At 42.2% G+C, this 18,112-nt stretch overlaps 1 protein-coding gene across 1 annotated transcript in view; it reads right to left on the reverse strand.

The window, feature by feature from the left end:
- LOC148867896 (putative hexosyltransferase MUCI70) overlaps positions 1-18,112 on the reverse strand; it is a 36,070-nt gene that overhangs the window by 8,226 nt on the left and 9,732 nt on the right. The gene's annotated exons all lie outside the window — the stretch shown is intronic.

The raw sequence follows: 18,112 nt of genomic DNA on the forward strand, positions 1-18,112 counted from the left end.
AGAAATGGCACGGAGGATTGATTTGTTCAATTGTCTTCAAAGGTATATACTTATGCAAGGTATCAATTAGTTTTCATGTAGGATCTTGTTCCTAGAACCTATATTGGCCTTATTGCTAGTAGTGCTTTGGATAGAAGTTCTTGCTTCTGAATTTATGACTCCCACTTCAGTGAACCTTGAAGAAAACTGAAGAAAACAGACCTTGAGAGTTCGGCAATGAGGGTTTTGAGAGTGAGAGTTTCGAGCATACTCCCTCTCAGCACCCTAACACTATTTTATTAAGATAAATTTGAATAATTACAAGGAGGCCCTTAGTTGGGCAAGAAATTACAAAGAACATAACATTGAAAGGATGGGCCCGGAATAAGACCCATTACAGAAAAGAACATAAACAGTAAGAAAGAATAAACAGCCTATGGGCCATTCGGCCCATCTTCTCTACACTCCCCCTCAAGCTGAGCATAGATGTCAATCATGCCAAACTTGCTAGTATCATGCTAACGTTTTGCCTTGGGAATGCCTTTGGTGAGAAAATCTGTCAATTGTCCTTCAGATGAGATGAAAGGAAGACATACTTCACCCGAAGAGACCCTTTCTCTAATGAAGTGTCGATCAACTTCAATATGCTTAGTTCTATCATGTTGCACTGGATTGTGAGCAATGTTGATGGCAGCCTGATTATCACAGTACAACATCATTGGCTTGTCATGTTCAACCCCAAGTTCCTTCATCAATGATTTTAGCCATAATAGTTCAGAAACTACATGTGCCATGGCCCTGTATTCTGCTTCAGCTGAAGACCGAGCAACAACCGATTGTTTCTTGCTTCTCCAAGAAACAACATTACCAGCCACCAAGCTGCAATACCCAGAAGTAGATCTTTTGTCATCAATGTTTCCGGCCCAGTCAGCATCGATGTAGGCTTCAAGTTTCATATGACCATGCTTGGCAAACTGAATTCCCTTTCTTGGGGAACCCTTCAAATAACATAGGATTCGCTCTGCTGCTACCATATGAGTGTCTCGAGGAGCATGCATGAATTGGCTAATGCAACTGACTGCATATGCAATATCTGGCTGGGTCATGCATAGGTACAGAAGTTTCCCAAGAAGTCTCTGGAAGATTCATTTCTCTTCTAACAATGTCCCATCTGAGGCAGAGAGTTTTTGACTCATATCAATAGGAGTAGCAACTGGTCTAGCACCCATCTTTCCAGTTTCAGAGAGCAAGTCAAGAACATACTTCCTTTGGGAGATAAGAATCCCATCCTTGGATCGAGCAACTTCTATGCCGATGAAGTATCTCAGTTCCCCTAAATCTTTAATCTCAAACTCTGTATGGAGGAAGGATTTTAGATCATGAATTCCTGAAACATCATTACCAGTCACTACAATATCATCTACATATACAATGAGGTATACTGCCAGAGGTCCACTCCTCTTCACAAAAAGAGTATGATCAGACTGTGTCTGCACATAACCAAAGTTAACAAGTGTTGTTCTAAATCTCTCAAACCATGCTCTAGGGGACTGTTTTAGTCCATAAAAGGGATTTCTTCAGCCTACATTCTTTTTCTTTCATATCAGTTCCGTACATCCCTGGAGGAAGAGACATATAAACCTCCTCATGTAATTCACCATTCAGAAATGCATTCTTCACATCCAATTGATAAAGGGGCCAGTCAAAGTGAGCAGCTAAAGATAGAAGAACCTTCAAAGATGCCATCTTGGCAACAGGTGCAAAGGTCTCCAGATAATCAATCCCATACGTCTGTGTATAGCCTTTTGCAACCAGCCTGGCCTTGTACCTTTCAATGGTGCCATTAGCTCGATATTTGATAGTAAAGACCCACTTGCAACCGATTGGATCCTTCCCTTCAGGCAAATCAACCACTTCCCATGTGTCATTCTTGTGTAGGGCATCAATTTCAGACCTCATAGCATTCCTCCATTCTGGAATATCAAGAGCTTCTGACACAGACTTGAGAATAGGGTTAGAAGCAACAGAAGATAGATAGGCAAAGTATGAAGGAGAAAGCAACCTGCAAGAAAGGTACTTGGAAATGCAGTGAGCAATGCACTTCCATTTTCCTTTCCTAACAGCAATGGGAATATCAAGGTCAGGGAAGGATGACTCCAAGGGTGTTGAAACTGTACCCGTTGTCTCATCTGTGAGTGGAAGTGTACGAGGCTCATGTGTTGTAGGAGAAACAACCTGCTCATTTCTGGATCTTTGCCTTTGATACACCTTGGGATTGAGGATAGGACGAGGAGGTAAAGGTGGAAGAACACTGGGACAGAGAGAATGGAACAACTGATCCGCCCTTGATTCATTTGAAGGAGAAGCAGACTCATCAAAAGACTCAACTAGGATAGGAAGAGGAAGAGCAAACACCTGTGACAAATCCTCCCCCTATGGACAATGTCCATTTGGAGAGGAACCATAAAAGGGAGAAAGCTCATCAAAGGTGACATCCATTGAGACATACCGAGAGCCACTCTTTGGAAGAGGAATAGGAAACACTTGTGGGCTTTGGGTTCAAATTTATGCCTTGGACACTTGGAACATATACATAGCAGGTGCTGCCAAAGACATGAAGAGGAATAGGAAAAAGATCCTTGTCCGGATGAAGGAGATTGAAGGGAGACTTAAACCCTAAAACCTTGGATGGCATACGGTTTATAAGGTAGGTAGCTGTGAGAATGGCATCACCCCAAAACCTTGTAGGAACATGTGAGGCAAATAAGATACTTCTTGCAACTTCAACAATATGCCCATTTTTCCTCTCAGCAACTCCATTCTATTCTGGGGTCCTAATATAGGAGCTTTGATCAATAACCCCCATGTCAGAGAGATAGCAGGATATGTTCTTCTCAAAATATTCTTTTGCATTATCAGATCTGAAAATTTTAATCATGGTATCAAATTGGGTTAGAACAAATTCATGGAATTGTCTTACAAATCTTGGAACTTCATCACGGGATTTCATCAGGAATATCCAAGTGAACCGAGAAAAGTCATCAATAAACAATATAAAATATTTGTAACCACCCATGGAGGGTAAGTGGTAAGGCCCCCACACATCAGAGTGCACAATATTAAAAGGAAAAGAAGATCGTTTGTTGCTCAAAGGATAATTGTTTCTACAATGCTTTGATAACTCACAAGACTCACAATGAAGACTGGACAAACTAATTCCCTTAAACAGTTCAGGGAACAGATGACTCAAGGCATTAAAAGACAGATGACCCAAACGACGATGACACAACATAATCCGACTAATAGACTCTGAGGAAACAGACCCAAAAGCAACATTCCCAAGATGATCAGTGCATTGTCCCGAAGTATCAAGCAGGTATATTCCGTTCGCCTCATGGCCACTCCCAATCACCTTCTGAGACTCCAGATCCTGAAAAACACAGTAGGAAGGAAATAAGGTTACACAACAGTTTAGTGACTTGGTTAAACTACTTACAAACAACAAATTTGTATTTAGTCTAGGTACATGAAGGGCAGAAGGTAGGTACAAGGAATCTGTAACCTTGATGGTTCCCTTGCCAGAAATAGGGGCAAGTGAACCATCAACTAAAGTGATTTTATCACGTCTAGGAAGTAAGTCATATGAAACAAACAAGGTAGAAAGGTTGGTCATATGATCAGAAGCACCTGAGTTAATAATCCAAGGGATCTTAAGATTACCTGAAGTGGTTGCATGATTGGCAGAAACCCTTATACCTGAATGAGCAAATGCAAAAGAAGCTGAATTTCCTAAAGGGCTGGAAGAAGAAGTCACATTCTCTAGATGACTGATCATCTTCCCAAACTTTTCATATTCTGCTTTCATGGCTGCCAACTGTGCACAAGCAAACATCTCTTCAGTATACTACTTATCACTATCTAGCCTAGTAGCCACATTTGCACTTCCTGTCCTTTTATTATCATGTTTTTTCTGAAACCGAATGGGAACAAGATCAGGATGTAATTTCCAACACTTGTCTTTGGTGTGCTTCGGCTTCTTGCAGTACTCACATACAACTTCTTTCTTTCCTGAGCCACTAGATGTCCCAACAACGCCTTTGGGTTCAACCCCCATATTCGCAAAGTGATCACTAATACCAGGCCCTTGAACCTGAATAATCCTTCTGCTCTCTTCACTACTCACCAAAGCATAAGCTTGTGACAATGAGACACTCTCAATGGAAAGAATATTATGTTTTGTGATATCATATTCTGGGTTTAGTCCGGTTAAGAACTCAAACACCCTATTCCTTTCAACCAGTTTTCTGTAAGTCTCTGCATCATTGGTGGTGTCCCAAGTTACAGCTTCTATTATGTCAATTTCTTGCCACAGAGACTTTAGGGTTGAGAAGTATACAGCTAAAGGTTTCTCCCCTTGCCTTAAATTCTCCACATCACTTCTCAATTTATAAGCTCTAGCCACATTTAGTTTTTGGGAATAGGTTTCTACAACACTGTCCCAAATTTCCTTTGCTGAATTCATCCATAGGTAGTGTTGGCTAATTTGTGGCTGCATTGAGTTCACAAGCCACCCAATGACAGTGTAATTTTCTTGCATCCACTTCTCGTAGGATGGATCATCTTCTGGGGGAACCTTCTTGCTCCCGGAAATAAACCCCCACTTTCCTCTACTACATATATAAATCTTTACCAATTGTGACCATGCTAGATAATTAGTTCCATCTAGTTTAACTGTGGTCACAGTCAATAAAGAATCACCTGGATTCCCCTGAACCGGTCCATATTCAGCACCATTCTTGTTTTCAAATTCTGAGGAGTTCATCATGTAAACACTTCAAATATGATTTCAGATGACTTCTACAAGTGTACCGAATGAGGATGAGCAAGGACTGAGTTCAACCAACCTCAAGACAGCAATACACAAGGCCAAACTACACCCGGAAGTTGCAAGAACCAAGACTGAAGTAGAACCTTGGTTTGGCCTTCAAGAAGTAATCAAAAAACTTCTAAGCACTGTGCACTCAATCGAAGCTCCTTTTCTAATCAGGGACTTCAAGGTAATCACCAAAAAGTAGCCAAAAAGGGTAAATACCAGTCTGTATTGATGAAAAGGCCCTTACAAACACAATGTGGGCAATAGAGAAGACCCCACTGTCAAAGGTGAAAAATTTGCAGCACAGAATCCAAGGGTGTTTTGGCAGTTTTGACAGTCCAAAAAGGAGTGAAAAACAACCCAGAAATCTCTGGGTTAAACCAGATTAAAAGATAGCCGAATAGCTGTACAGAAACAACCCAGAAATTCCGGACACTTCAACAGTCCAAACACAGAAAAATAACCCAGAAATCTGAGCACAACTTACAATATTTAAGCTTCAAATCAGAAACCAAGTTGTTTCCCTTTTTTTCTCTGATTCTTCTTGGCCACCGAACCACTTCTCCAAGAGATTTGAGTCTTGGCCACCTTCCAATGACCTCCAAGAATCAGGAAACACGAGCTGAAGCTTCCAGCCCTAGAATACTGAAGTTCAGGCCTGCTCTGATACCATGAAGAAAACTGAAGAAAACAGACCCTGAGAGTTCGGCAATGAGGGTTTTGAGAGTGAGAGTTTCGAACATACTCCCTCTTAGCACCCTAACACTATTTTATTAAGATAAATTTGAATAATTACAAGGAGACCCTTAGTTGGGAAAGAAATTACAAAGAACGTAACATAGAAAGGATGGGCCCGGAATAAGACCCATTAGAGAAAAGAACATAAACAGTAAGAAAGAATAAACAACCTATGGGCCATTCGGCCCATCTTCTCTACAGACCTTGCATCCAATCTTGTAATACTCCATGGGCCACTTTATTATCATTTACCTTTGAGCTGAGATTAATCTGTAGGCCGAACCACACTACTTTGACAAAGAAAGCAACTTTGCTCAGCTATTGGTAAAAATTGTCTTGGCACTTGTTAAAACACCACCCCAGAATGCCTTCCACGCAAAAACTTATCTAAAAGGAAACTTTTCTTCCATACATAATTCCATTTGACTCACTAATAAGAAGATGCCAGCCGTTCTCTGATGTAGGATTTATATGCAGACTACAGAATACTGGAAGGAATGTGATCACTTCCATAGGAATAGATCCTTTTTCTGATTCTTCACTAATGTGATGTGTATCTGCTGAATGCACTCCACATCCTAGTCATGAAAGCATAAAAAAAAGGCAGCCCAGTGCATGAGGCTCCCACCAATGTGGGGTCTGGGGAGGGACTGAGGGACAGATGTACACAGCCTTACTCATGAAAACCTAGCTTTAATTTTTTATGAATAAATGTAGCTTTAGTTTCCATATATCCCGTTGTCCTGCCTGATTTATTAATTCACTCACCTTCATAGTTCCCACTCTTTCCTTCATCTCGTCCCTTATCCTTGGTATTCCTTCTAGTATTTCTAGTACCCAAGGATCCCCCACCACCCAAACTCCGCATCCATTCTGAACTTGCCAAAACAAGTTATTTTGAGTTCACTTGCAATTTTTATGACATTTTCCACCATAATGAATGTGATTTTTTTTCTTTTGATTGAAAAGAGAACTTTGGTTCAAATATTTGGCATTAACGACTTTTGAGCACGAATTTCCTGTGAGTCATCATTCTCCATATTTGTTTGCCAAAAATAGCCATGTTCATTTCATGTACTTGTTGAAATCCCAATCCTTCATGCTTTTGTCTGCATAATTTGCTCCGTTCAATTATATACATGCTACACCTGCCTTCTGACCCTGTCCACCAGAAGTGGTTTTGTAAACTCTCTATTTGTTTAGAGACTTGCTTTGGTAAGATGCTCACCCCCATGGTATATATGGACATGGCTTGGACAGCTGCTGTAATCATTGTGGTCCTACTCCTACCAGCCTATGAGAGTAACTTGGCGCTCCAAGAGGCTATTTTTTCTTTTGTTCTATCAATCAACTCTTGGTGTGCTCCTTTTGTATTCTCATTTACCCATGATTTGATTCCCAGAGGCTATTTTTTTCTTTTGTATTCTCACAAGGTATTTTCACTTGTCTACCTTTGATAAAAGCAGCCTGATTTTCAGCTATCAACCAACTCAGTTTATTCTAGAGCCTCATAACGAAACACTTTCCAATTACCTTGTGTAATACATCTATTTCCTCTGTCTCCTCCCTTATTGGTGGCATTAATAAATCCATCTTTTCGTCTTCCTGTAATTTTGGTAAATTTACTTGATCTACTCCGCACTCCTGTTGAATATCTTCTTCACCTCCTATTTCTTGGACATGTAATTTAAAAGCCTCCACAACATCTTCCAAGTGTATCTCCTCTTCCTGAACACTCCCTCATAATAGTTTCTTCTCCTATTCTGATTTGTCACATAGTGAAAATACCTTGTGATCTTGCCCCCTTCTTTTTTTTTTTGGAAAAGGTAAGGTAATTTTATTAGGAAAATTGAAGATACAAGCAGAAACCTGCCATGGACAGGGCAGGACTGGGATCAACCCCAATTACAAACACCAAATCAACTGAGAACTCAACAATTGAAAAACATTTAAATGTTTGAATTCTGAAGTGGCAGAAATCCAGGACATCAATTTGTTGACTGCCCCCTGCCCTATCTCCTCTGGACTTTTCACGTTTTGATTGAAGATTCTGTTGTTCCTCTCAGACCAGATGGCCCAGAGAACAGCAGCAGGGATAGTACTCCAGATTAGCTTCCCTTTTTTCTTCAGGTTACTGATCTTCCAGTTGCAGAGCAAATCCTTCACAGATTTTGGCATGACCCAACAAATCCCCACAGCCTTTAAGAAAAGGTCCCACACCTGGTTACAAATCGATATCCCAGGGATGGTGAGTTGGTGATCACAGAGCAAGGAAGAGGGGCTTGGACTAGAATTTCTCTGAAAAAGGAAGAGGCTCTCTGGACAGTGGGTGGACTGGAAAAAATCCTAGAAAATCGCTTCAAAACCTCTGAACCATTAAGGCGAGCGAACAGGGGAAGGATAACTACTATCCTAGTTGCAGAAAATAGATGAGCGATTGGGAGGGAGCAATTAGAATGCAAAGTATCTGCATTCCTGAAGAAACTAACTCGTTTGGATGGGAGACAATGATAAGCACTTTAAAATCTGTTCTCACCAGTAAGGGCAAGACAAACTTGGGCATCCCGTCTTCAGAGGAGATTCCGAATTTAGAGAAAGGCAGGAGTAGAGTGGTGAGGGTCGGAGGTCGTGCCTTCATCTCCATGGTCCACCAATCTGATCCGCTCGGAAGCTGGAAGACTGCCTTCATCTGCACCAAACCAGAGGAGTTACCTTGGAGAGAGGTGGAGTTAGGTCTCTCAGCAAATCTGCACTCCCCAAAGTTATTAACTCTTAAACCCTTAGAGTTGAATAAGGCAGTGGGGTTTGCTCTGTGAGCAGGTGGGAAAGACTGGGTTTGGTTTTTGTCTATGGGAAGAAGGTGCTGATGGAGCGGCGGTGGCCGAAAGTGAATGCAATCCCTGCTTCTCTAAGTTTTAATGGTTGGTTAACGATACATGGTCTGCCTTTTCATCTTTGGACAGTGGAGGTTTTCAGTCTCCTAGGAACTTCGTTTCGCCAGGATCAGGGTGAGAGGCAGAGTCTACGAAGTGCCTCGTGTAGTTCCTATCCTCGACAGAGATGTATGGCTCTACTGCTCACTCGAGGTGGAGAAGACGAACGAGTCAGTACAGAGGTTAGCCGAGTTAGCTCACCAGACTGGTGGCGGAAAGGGAAGTTGACGCGCCATCTGCCTCTAAGATGAGGTTGCATGTGACTCCAGACCAACAAGAAGAGATTTCTTCTTTCAAAAGTAAAGAAAAAAGCAGAAACCATAAAAGGAAATCTGGTGGGAATGGAGAGGGAGCTCGGACAAGAAAAGAAACTTTTAATCAAGTTTCAAAATTCAAGTAGAAAGCTTCGCAAGTGGAGGGCAGTAGACGTCGGGTGGGTGGCCCTTCCAAAGCCCGACCTGACCGAGCGAACCGAACCCCTTCCGTAACTCATGACTGGCCTGAGCTAGTGGGCCGAATAAAGATAAAGCGCATACTGAATGTTCTCACGAGGAAAACGACTATGTTAGCCCTGTCGTTACTCCTCTGTTTCTAGGCGAAGACCTTCCAGATACCCCTCTATCAGTAGGAAGGAAAGCAAGAGACGTTAATCGCCCTCCAACACCTTTGCTTTCAGGGAACTCGAGTTCAGATAGAGAAGACGTGGAAGAGGAGCCTGATTTTGAGTTGAGTTCGTATGAATCTGAGGAAGACGTTGATGGATGGGAGGTGGCTCTAAAAAGAGCTCAATCATTATTTGAGAACAGGGAACACTGGGGCAGTGTGGAAATTCTGGAGCCGATGCAGCTTTTGAACCCAGATTATGGCAGCTCTGATCCTAGACACCTTGAGAAAGGAGGAAAGACTGAATTTGCAGCAAATTCCAAACCAGGCCTTTCATCTAACCTCACTACTTGCTCTCCCTGTATTAATTATTCTCCCTCCTCTGTACCTGAGAGTCACTGTGTTTCTTTTGTGTCTCTTGATTCAGGTGAAGGTGGACTTCTATCCCAACCCTCAGCAAGTCCCGCTGAACAAGCTTTAACTTTGAAGACTTGCTTGAATATGTGGGTACTTAGGGTAAAGAAAGGAAGCACCAAGTAGCAGATAGGAACAAAAAGAAGCAGCAAGGGGAACAAGTTGGTACTTAGGGTAAAGAAAGGGACAATTAGAGAGCTTAAGAGACTCCATTGGAGCTTTATCAACCAAGGAACTGAGCCTGTAAACAGCACCGATAGAAGGCTAGTTAAGGGAAAAAAATGTGTAGGCAAATCATGAAGATCCTAAGTTGGAACGTAAGGGGGCTTGGAGGGAATTTGAAGAGAAGTTTGGTGAAAGACACTCTAAGGAGAGAAGACCCAGACATAGTGATATTACAAGAAACAAAGAAAGAAGTAATGAACAGAAATTTTATTAAAACAATTTGGGGAATCAGAGGAAGGAAATGGGCAGACTTCCCTGCAAGAGGAACTGCGGGAGGAATCCTAATTATGTAGAAAGAAGAAGTGGTCACTGGAATAGAAGTGGACAAAGGAGAGTTTACTGTTTCAGTCCTTTTCACAAATACTTCTGATGGATTCAACTGGATTATGACTGGAGTGTACGGGCCAAACTCTCCTTCTCAGAGAGGGAGACTATGGGAGGAATTGGATTCCCTGCATGAGTTTGATGGCTTTGCCTGGTGTGTTGTTGGTGATTTCAATGTCGCAAGATTCTGCAGTGAGAACTCAAACAGTAGGAGAGTAACGAGAAGTATGAAGGACTTCTCTGAGTTCAATGCTAGACACAACCTTAGAGATCCCCTCCCCTCTCAACAATGGCTCCTTCACCTGGTCAAACATGAGGGAATGTGTGATAAGTAGCAGATTGGATAGATTCCTCATGACCAATGATTGGGAGGAACACTTTCCCAATTGTGTGCAATTAATTAAGCCTCGCTGGATCTCTGATCATTGGTAGTGCTCCAGAATGAAATCTTTAGGAAGGGAAGGGCTCCTTTTAGGTTGGAGAAGGGTTAGACTGTGCATAAGGACTTTCAGCAAAGTGTAGCATCCTGGTGGGAGGAGTGCAGAGTGGAGGGCTGGGCAGGGTTCCGATTTCAGCAGAGGCTAAAACACCTGAAGAGGAAACTAAAAGCTTGGGGTAAAGAGGAGTTCAAGAGTTTTGTGGAAGAGAAGAACAAGGTAATTCAAGAGATTGATGATCTGGATCAGAGAGAGAAAACAGGGAACTTGAATGCAGAAGGTAGAAGCCGAAGAGAAGTTATTAGAAGGGAGTGAGAGCAAAATTATATTGAGGGAGGAAATCTATTGGAGACAAGGGTCTCGAGTGAGATGGCCGAAGGAGGGAGATGATAACTCAAAGTTTTTCCATAGCTATGCTTCAGGGGGAAGAAAAAAGAACTACATCTCAAAACTGAGGGTGGGGCAGAGAGAGGTAGAGATAAGTGTTGAAATAGTTTATTTTATTTCATGTCTTTTAGTCTTGTCTTGGTAGGGTCTGTTTGGTTGATTAATGTCTTTTTCTTTTTTTATTTTTCTGATTATTGTACTTCACTTACAGAGGGGCACAAGGGTCTTTTCCCCTTCTATTTTAGTCGCCCTATATATACTAATAGAAGCTGGCGCCGCCAGCACTGTTCCATTGCCAATCTCTTCTCCTCTTCTTCTTCTCTTCTCTTCTCTTCTCTTCCTCTTATTTCTGGCCGGCCACACTGTCAAGATGGTATCAGAGCGGGAATACTGACTGAGAGAACAGATCAAACAAGCTCCCTTCCTTTTCCAACTTGCTGAATCTGGGCTGAAGAAAACAGATCTATGACTGGTACAGTCCTTCCTTTTTTCTCTTCCTTACCCTCCTTGGTCTTGGACCAAGTGAAAAAACCAAATGAATCTGGGCTGCTGAATGCTGTCAGACCTTCGTGAGGTTTATACCTCTTGTTTTTTTTTTTTTTGATCGTGTGATCCTGTTCCTGTATTAAAGTGACTCTAGGTCAAGGATAACCTGTTATCTCAATTTTTTGGCTTGTTTCTCCTGTTGATTAATGTTCTTAGACATTCTGGAAGGCTGGTAGGTTGAGACCGTTAAACCGTACAGGTCTGAAATCTGCCAAATCTTGCCTTTTTTGTCCTGAAATTGGTACTGTTTGTGCTCAGACTGATTTCAAACCCAAGTGTGTTGGTGTGGACTGGGTACGTGTGTGGAGCAATTTTATTTTTGGAGTAAGGAGGGATCCTAAGTCCAGTGTTTGGGACTGATTGTCTGTTTTGACAATGTCATCTGAGAATTCTGCTACTTCGGGGGTTTCAGGAAACCATAATGGACTGAATGGGGGAATGGATATGAGTTTTCCCATGGCTGTAATGCCCTTCGATGGACTAAACTACCTTGAGTGGTCTAGGGGAATAAAACTCTACATTACAGCTAGGGGGAAAATATGATACATTAATGGGAAAGTGAAGGAACCGAAGGGTGGAAGCGCTGAATATGATAGGTGGAACCAAGAAAATAGTATGGTTATGTCATGGCTCTTGGTTTCCATGTTGCCACAAGTAAGAAAGACATTCATGTGGGCTGAAACAGCTTGTGAAATATAGGAACAAGCGAAATCTACTTATTCAGAGCAAAGGCACTATGCCAAGATATACCAACTGCAAGCTGAGTCTTCTACTTGCAAGCTGGGGGAGAGGAGTCTCTCAGTGTATGATTCAGATCTGACATCGATTTGAAAAGAACTAAATCACTATCGGAATGTAAATTGGAAGTGTGATGAAGATGCAAAGGCATACAAGTCACTTGTCTCTCAGCAACGTGTATTTGCTTTTCTCTTGGGGTTGAACCCTTCATATGAGTCCATGAGAGTATAGATTTTGGGAAGTAAAGACTTGCCATCAGTTCAGGAGGTTTATTCCTTAGTCCAATCAGAAGAGAGTGAAGAAGTGTGATGAATTGTGCAGAGGGGGAGCCAGTTGCCCTAACTGTCCGGGGAAGTACAGATACTAAAGTCGGAGGTTCCTTTAAGAAGGGTGACTCACAGAAGAGAGCAGATGACAAAAGTAAACTTTGGTGCACTCACTACCAGAAAACAAGACACACCAGCGACACATGTTGGGATCTCCATGGAAAACCTAAATGGGCACAGGATTTGGGTAAGAAGTCAACATCTGATCAGGGTAAGAAACCAACTCAGCAAAATCAAAAAAGGTATAACTCAGCTAATATGGAATCTCAAGAGACAAGTCCTAGTTCTGACCCTAAGGAAGAGATTATCAACTCTTTTCATGACCATTTGGAGTTATATGGTAGGACTCTTCGCCAGATGGATTCTGGTCCTACCCCTTCTACCTCCTTTGCGTCTACATCAGGTAACACTACCACTGCTCTCCATGTGTCATCCATACCTCTGATTCTCCTTGGGTAATTGACTCCGGAGCCTTGAACCACATGACCGGTAAGCCAAATTTATTTCAGGCATACAACCTTCTCTCTGGGATAGATAAGGTGAGACTGGTTGATGGTTCATTCTCCACCATAGCCGACCAAGGAACCATATCTCTCCCACTTGGCCTTACCCTCTTTAATGTGTTGCATGTTCCTAAATTGCCTATAAATTTACTTTCCATTAGTAGTATCACTCACTCTTTGAACTGTTCAGTTACCTTCTTTCCGTTTTCATGTGTGTTTTAGGATTTGGCCTCGGGGAAGACAATTGGTAGAGGAAGCATGGTAGATGGTATCTACGTGTTGGAAAATAAAGCTGGTCTTGCAGCTACAGAGTCCTTGAGTTTGTCCTGTGAGAGTCAAGCCTATTTATGGCAAAATCGTCTTGGTCATATTTCTTTTGAATCATTAAAAGTTATGTTTCCCAAGTTGTTTAAGTCTTTGTCAGTGAGTCAATTGCAGTGTCAGACATGTCAACTGAGTAAGCATTGTAGAAACTCTTTTCCTTTGAGAAATAAAAGATCTAAATTTTCGTTTCATATTGTCTATTCTGATGTTTGGGGCCTTGTCACTCTACCTATTGAGGCTGGCTATAAGTACTTCATTACTTTGATTGACGATTACTCTAGATATACTTTGGTTTACCCTATGCGATCTAGAGATGAAGTGCCTAAAATTGTAAAAGACTTTCAATGCATGGTGTTCACCCAGTTCCAAACTGAAATTCATATTTTCCAATCAGACAATGCAAAAGAATACTTCCATAGTGATCTCACGGAATTCTTTGCTTCGAGTGGATCTATTCAACGAAGCTCTTGTGCTCGGACACCCCAACAAAACGGTGTTGCTGAAAGAAAAAACCGGCACCTTCTCGAAGTAGCTCGTGGCTTGTTACTCCATATGAATGTTCCGAAACGTTTTTGGATGGATGTTGTTCTGTGTGACACATACATTATCAACCGTATGCCATCTCGGTTACTAGAGTTTAAGGCCCCACATCAGCTTTTGTTTCCCATAGCTCCGTTGTCTCCCATTCCAATGCGTGTTTTTGGGTGTCGTTGCTTTGTTCATAACTTGTCCCCTACTCGGGGTAAACTTGATCCTCGTGCTATTCCTTGTGTTTTCCTTGGTTACCCTATATCTCAAAAGGGGTATCGTTGCTATGATCCCACCTCTCGTAAGTACTATGTCTCTGCTAACGTATCCTTCTTTGAGAATCAACCTTTCTTCTCAGTTTCTCCTCCGGGGGAGAGTAGGGTTGAGGAGAAACACATCCAGGCTCAACTACCTCCTCTACCTGATCCTCCCCCATTCCGTGTCTTTCTTTGTCGCCACAAAAGCTAGCAGAGTTCAAGAGCCGTGGAACCTGACACTATGCAACCAACATCATCGGATTCACCAGAGGCAGATCCTTCTCATCGGCCAGGTACACTTGTTCCTATTGATATGCTTGCACCTTTCAATGTTGATTCCCATGTCATTAATGATCTTGATGTTCCTATTGCTAAGAGAAAGGGTGTTAGATCCTGTACCACTAATCATCCTATCTCTCACTTTGTCTCCTATGACCATATTTCGCCTTCATATCGTGCATTCCTCTCTTTTGTTAATAGTATCCCGATTCCTAAGAATGTGGCAGAAGCTTTATCCAAACCTGAATGGACAGATGCAATGAAGGAAGAAATTGATGCATTACACAAAAATGGCACTTGGGAGTTGGTGGATCTTCCTAAAGGGAAGGAACCAGTGGGTGTTCACAGTGAAACACAATGCTGATGGAACTATCGAAAGGTACAAGGCCAGACTAGTGGCAAAAGGTTTTACACAAGTATATGGAGTGGACTATGCAGAGACATTTGCCCCAGTAGTCAAGATGAACTCTATCAGGATTCTTCTTTCGTTGGTAGCAAACTTTGACTGGGAACTTCACCAACTGGACATTAAAAATGCCTTCTTGAATGGTGACTTAGAAGAAGAAGTGTACATGACCCAACCTCTAGGTTTTTGTGCCAAAGGAAGTGAGCAAAAAGTGTGCAGGTTAGAAAAATCTTTATATGGGTTGAAACAATCACCTTGAGCTTGATTTAGTAAGTTCCACTTAGCAGTTCAACAAATGGGGTTCAAACAATGCCAGTCAAACCACACACTATTTGTGAAGAAAGGTGAAGAGAAAGTTGCAGCTTTAATTGTGTATGTGGATGACATAGTGATCACAGGAGATTGGGAGAATGAAATACAAAAACTAAAAAAATTCTTAGTCACTCAATTTGAATTGAAAGATCTAGGACCCTTGCGTTATTTCCTTGGAATCGAAGTTGCCCGCTCTAAAAAGGTCATTTTTATTTCTCAACGGAAATATGTATTGGACCTACTAAAAGATACTGGCAAGCTAGGGGTGAAACCAATTGACTCACCAATCGAACCTAACCATCAACTGAGAGACAGTCAGGGGGAGTTCGTGAAAGATGTGAAGAAGTTTCAGAGACTTGTAAGGAGACTCTTGTATTTGTCTATGACTAGGCCAGATATTGCTTATGCAGTGGGTGTCCTTAGCCAGTTCATGCACAACCCTAAGACAACTCACTTTGAAACTGCAGAGAGGGTCCTTAGATGCCTCAAGAGGTTTCCTAGAGCTGGTTTGTTGTTCTAGAAACATGGACATTTAAAGGTGGAAGTATATACTGATGCTGATTGGGCAGGGGCAGTTGATGACTGAAAGTCTACTAGTGGGTATTGTGCCTTTGTAGGAGGAAATTTGCTCACATGGAGAAGTAAGAAGCAAAATGTGGTGGCTAGATCCAATGTTGAAGCAAAATACAGAGCCATGTCTCATGGAGTTGCTGAAATCATGTGGATAAGAAACCTGTTAGGTGAACTGGGTTTTGCAGTTAGTAACCCTATGTCACTCTATTGCGATAATAAAGCTGCTATCAACATTGCAGCTAATCCAGTCCTCCATGATAGAACAAAACACATTGAAGTGGACAAGTATTTTATTAGAGAGAAACTTGTGAATGGAGAAGTATGCACTCCATATGTCAGCTCAGAAGAACAACTTGCAGGCATCTTCACCAAGGGTCTTCTTCATGTGTGGCGTAATGATCTGTGTGACAAGTTGGGCATGATTGACATCTATGCTCCAACTTGAGGGGGAGTGTTGAAATAGTTTATTTTATTTCTTGTCTTTTAGTCTTGTCTTGGTAGGGTCTGTTTGGTTGATTGATGTCTTTTTTTCTGATTATTGTACTTCACTTACAGAGGGGCACAAGGGTCTTTTCCCCTTTTATTTTAGTCGCCCTATATATACTAATAGAAGTTGGCACCGCCAACACTGTTCCATTTCCAATCTCTTCTCTTCTCTTCTTCCTTCTCTCTTCTTCTTCTCTTCTCTTCCTCTTATTTCTGGTTGACCACACTGTCAAGAATAAGGAAGAAACTTCAGAAGTTATTGTGCAGTTTTTCAAAGGGCTCTACTCAAAGGATGTTACTAGCAGAATGCCTCTAAACAGATGGGAAGCCAAGATTGTCTGAAGACAAAATGGTGTGGCTAGAAAGACCTTTTGAAGAACAAGAGATTAAAGAAGCAGTTTTTAAGATGGATGGTGATAGAGCTCCTAGACCAGATGGGTTCCCTATTCTTTTCTACCAACTTTGCTAGGACGCAATCAAGTCTGATCTAGTGGAGGTATTTGCAGACTTCTACCTATCAACCATTGTGAACAAGGGAAACAACTCAACATTCATCACCCTAGTGCCAAAGAAAGAGAGAAGTTAAGGATTTCAGACCTATCAGTTTGGTGGGAAGCTTATACAAAATAGTAGCGAAAGTGTTGGCAACCAGACTAAAGGTGGTGTCGAATGATCTTTTTTCTTTTTTTTTTTTTTATCAATGTGCTGAATGATGTAATTTCAAACAACCAATTTGCTTTTGTGCAAGGAAGACAAATTACTGACAACATTCTAGTGGCCAATGAATGTGTAGAAGAGAGATGACAAAGTGGCAAGCCAGGGGTAGTAATCAAGTTGGACCTTGAAAAGGCCTATGACAAAGTGGATTGGGATTGCTTGTTAGTAGACTTGTTCATGGGCCGAGCCGGGCTGGGCTGGGCTTTTACTTTTCATGAATAGAAATTTGTTAGGCCCGAGCCCGAGCCCGGCCCGACCAACGGGCCTACAACTTGGGCCTGAGCCTGGGCTTTTACTCACCGCTAGTGACTGTGTTCGCGGTGAGCTGCGATTTTAACAATGAAAAGTGTGTCAGTTCGCATCTGAGAGAAAGAGAGAGAGAGAACTCACCGTCGCCGCCGCTGCCTATATTCGCCGCCTCGCCGGTGTCTGAGATTTGAAAGAGAAGTGAGAAGAGGAACGAGAGAGAGAAAGAAAGAGAGAGAAAAGGAAAGGACTCACCGCCAGAGTTGTTGCGCCGGTGAATGTTCGCCGCCTCGCCGGTTGTGTGGCTGCTTGAGAGTGTGAGGACTGAGGAGGATGTGAAGAGAAGAGAGGTTCGACTTAGGGTTTTTTAAGTTTAGTCTATAGATCGGGCCGGGCTATTTTGGCAAATCCCAAGCCCGGCTCGAATTTATTGCAGGCTGGGCTTTTTGGCCCGAGGTTAAGCCCGCGGTCTCATTTGCATGTTCAAGCCCGTCCGGGGGCCGGGCCCATGAATAGGTCTACTTGTTAGAGACTCTAAGCCTGAGAAGTTTCGGTAGAAGGTGGATGAGATGGATAAAAGGGTGTATTAGCTCTACTTGGTTTTCAGTCCTGATTTAATGGGGAACCTATTGGTTACTTTAATGCAAACAGGGGCTTGAGACAAGGGTGCCCTCTCTCTCCTCTACTCTTCACTTTGGTGGCGGATGTACTCAGTTACTTGATACAAGAAGCGAGGGAGTTAAATTTGCTGAAAGGCTTTTGAGATAGGTATGGAGGCAGTTCTAGTTTCTCGCTTGATGTTTGCAGATGACATTGTTCTTTTTCTAGAGGCAGATTGGGAGAACATTTCCATCTTAAAGAGTGTGCTAAAGAGTTTTGAGATGGTGACTGGACTCATAATTAATTACTCTAAAAGCAGCATTGTGGGGCTGAATGTTGGTGACCCTCTACTGGAGAG

Source organism: Nelumbo lutea, chromosome 3, assembly GCF_056320005.1.
Source record: "Nelumbo lutea isolate HS-2025 chromosome 3, American lotus-T2T, whole genome shotgun sequence".
In the NCBI taxonomy this organism is placed as follows: Eukaryota; Viridiplantae; Streptophyta; class Magnoliopsida; order Proteales; family Nelumbonaceae; genus Nelumbo; species Nelumbo lutea.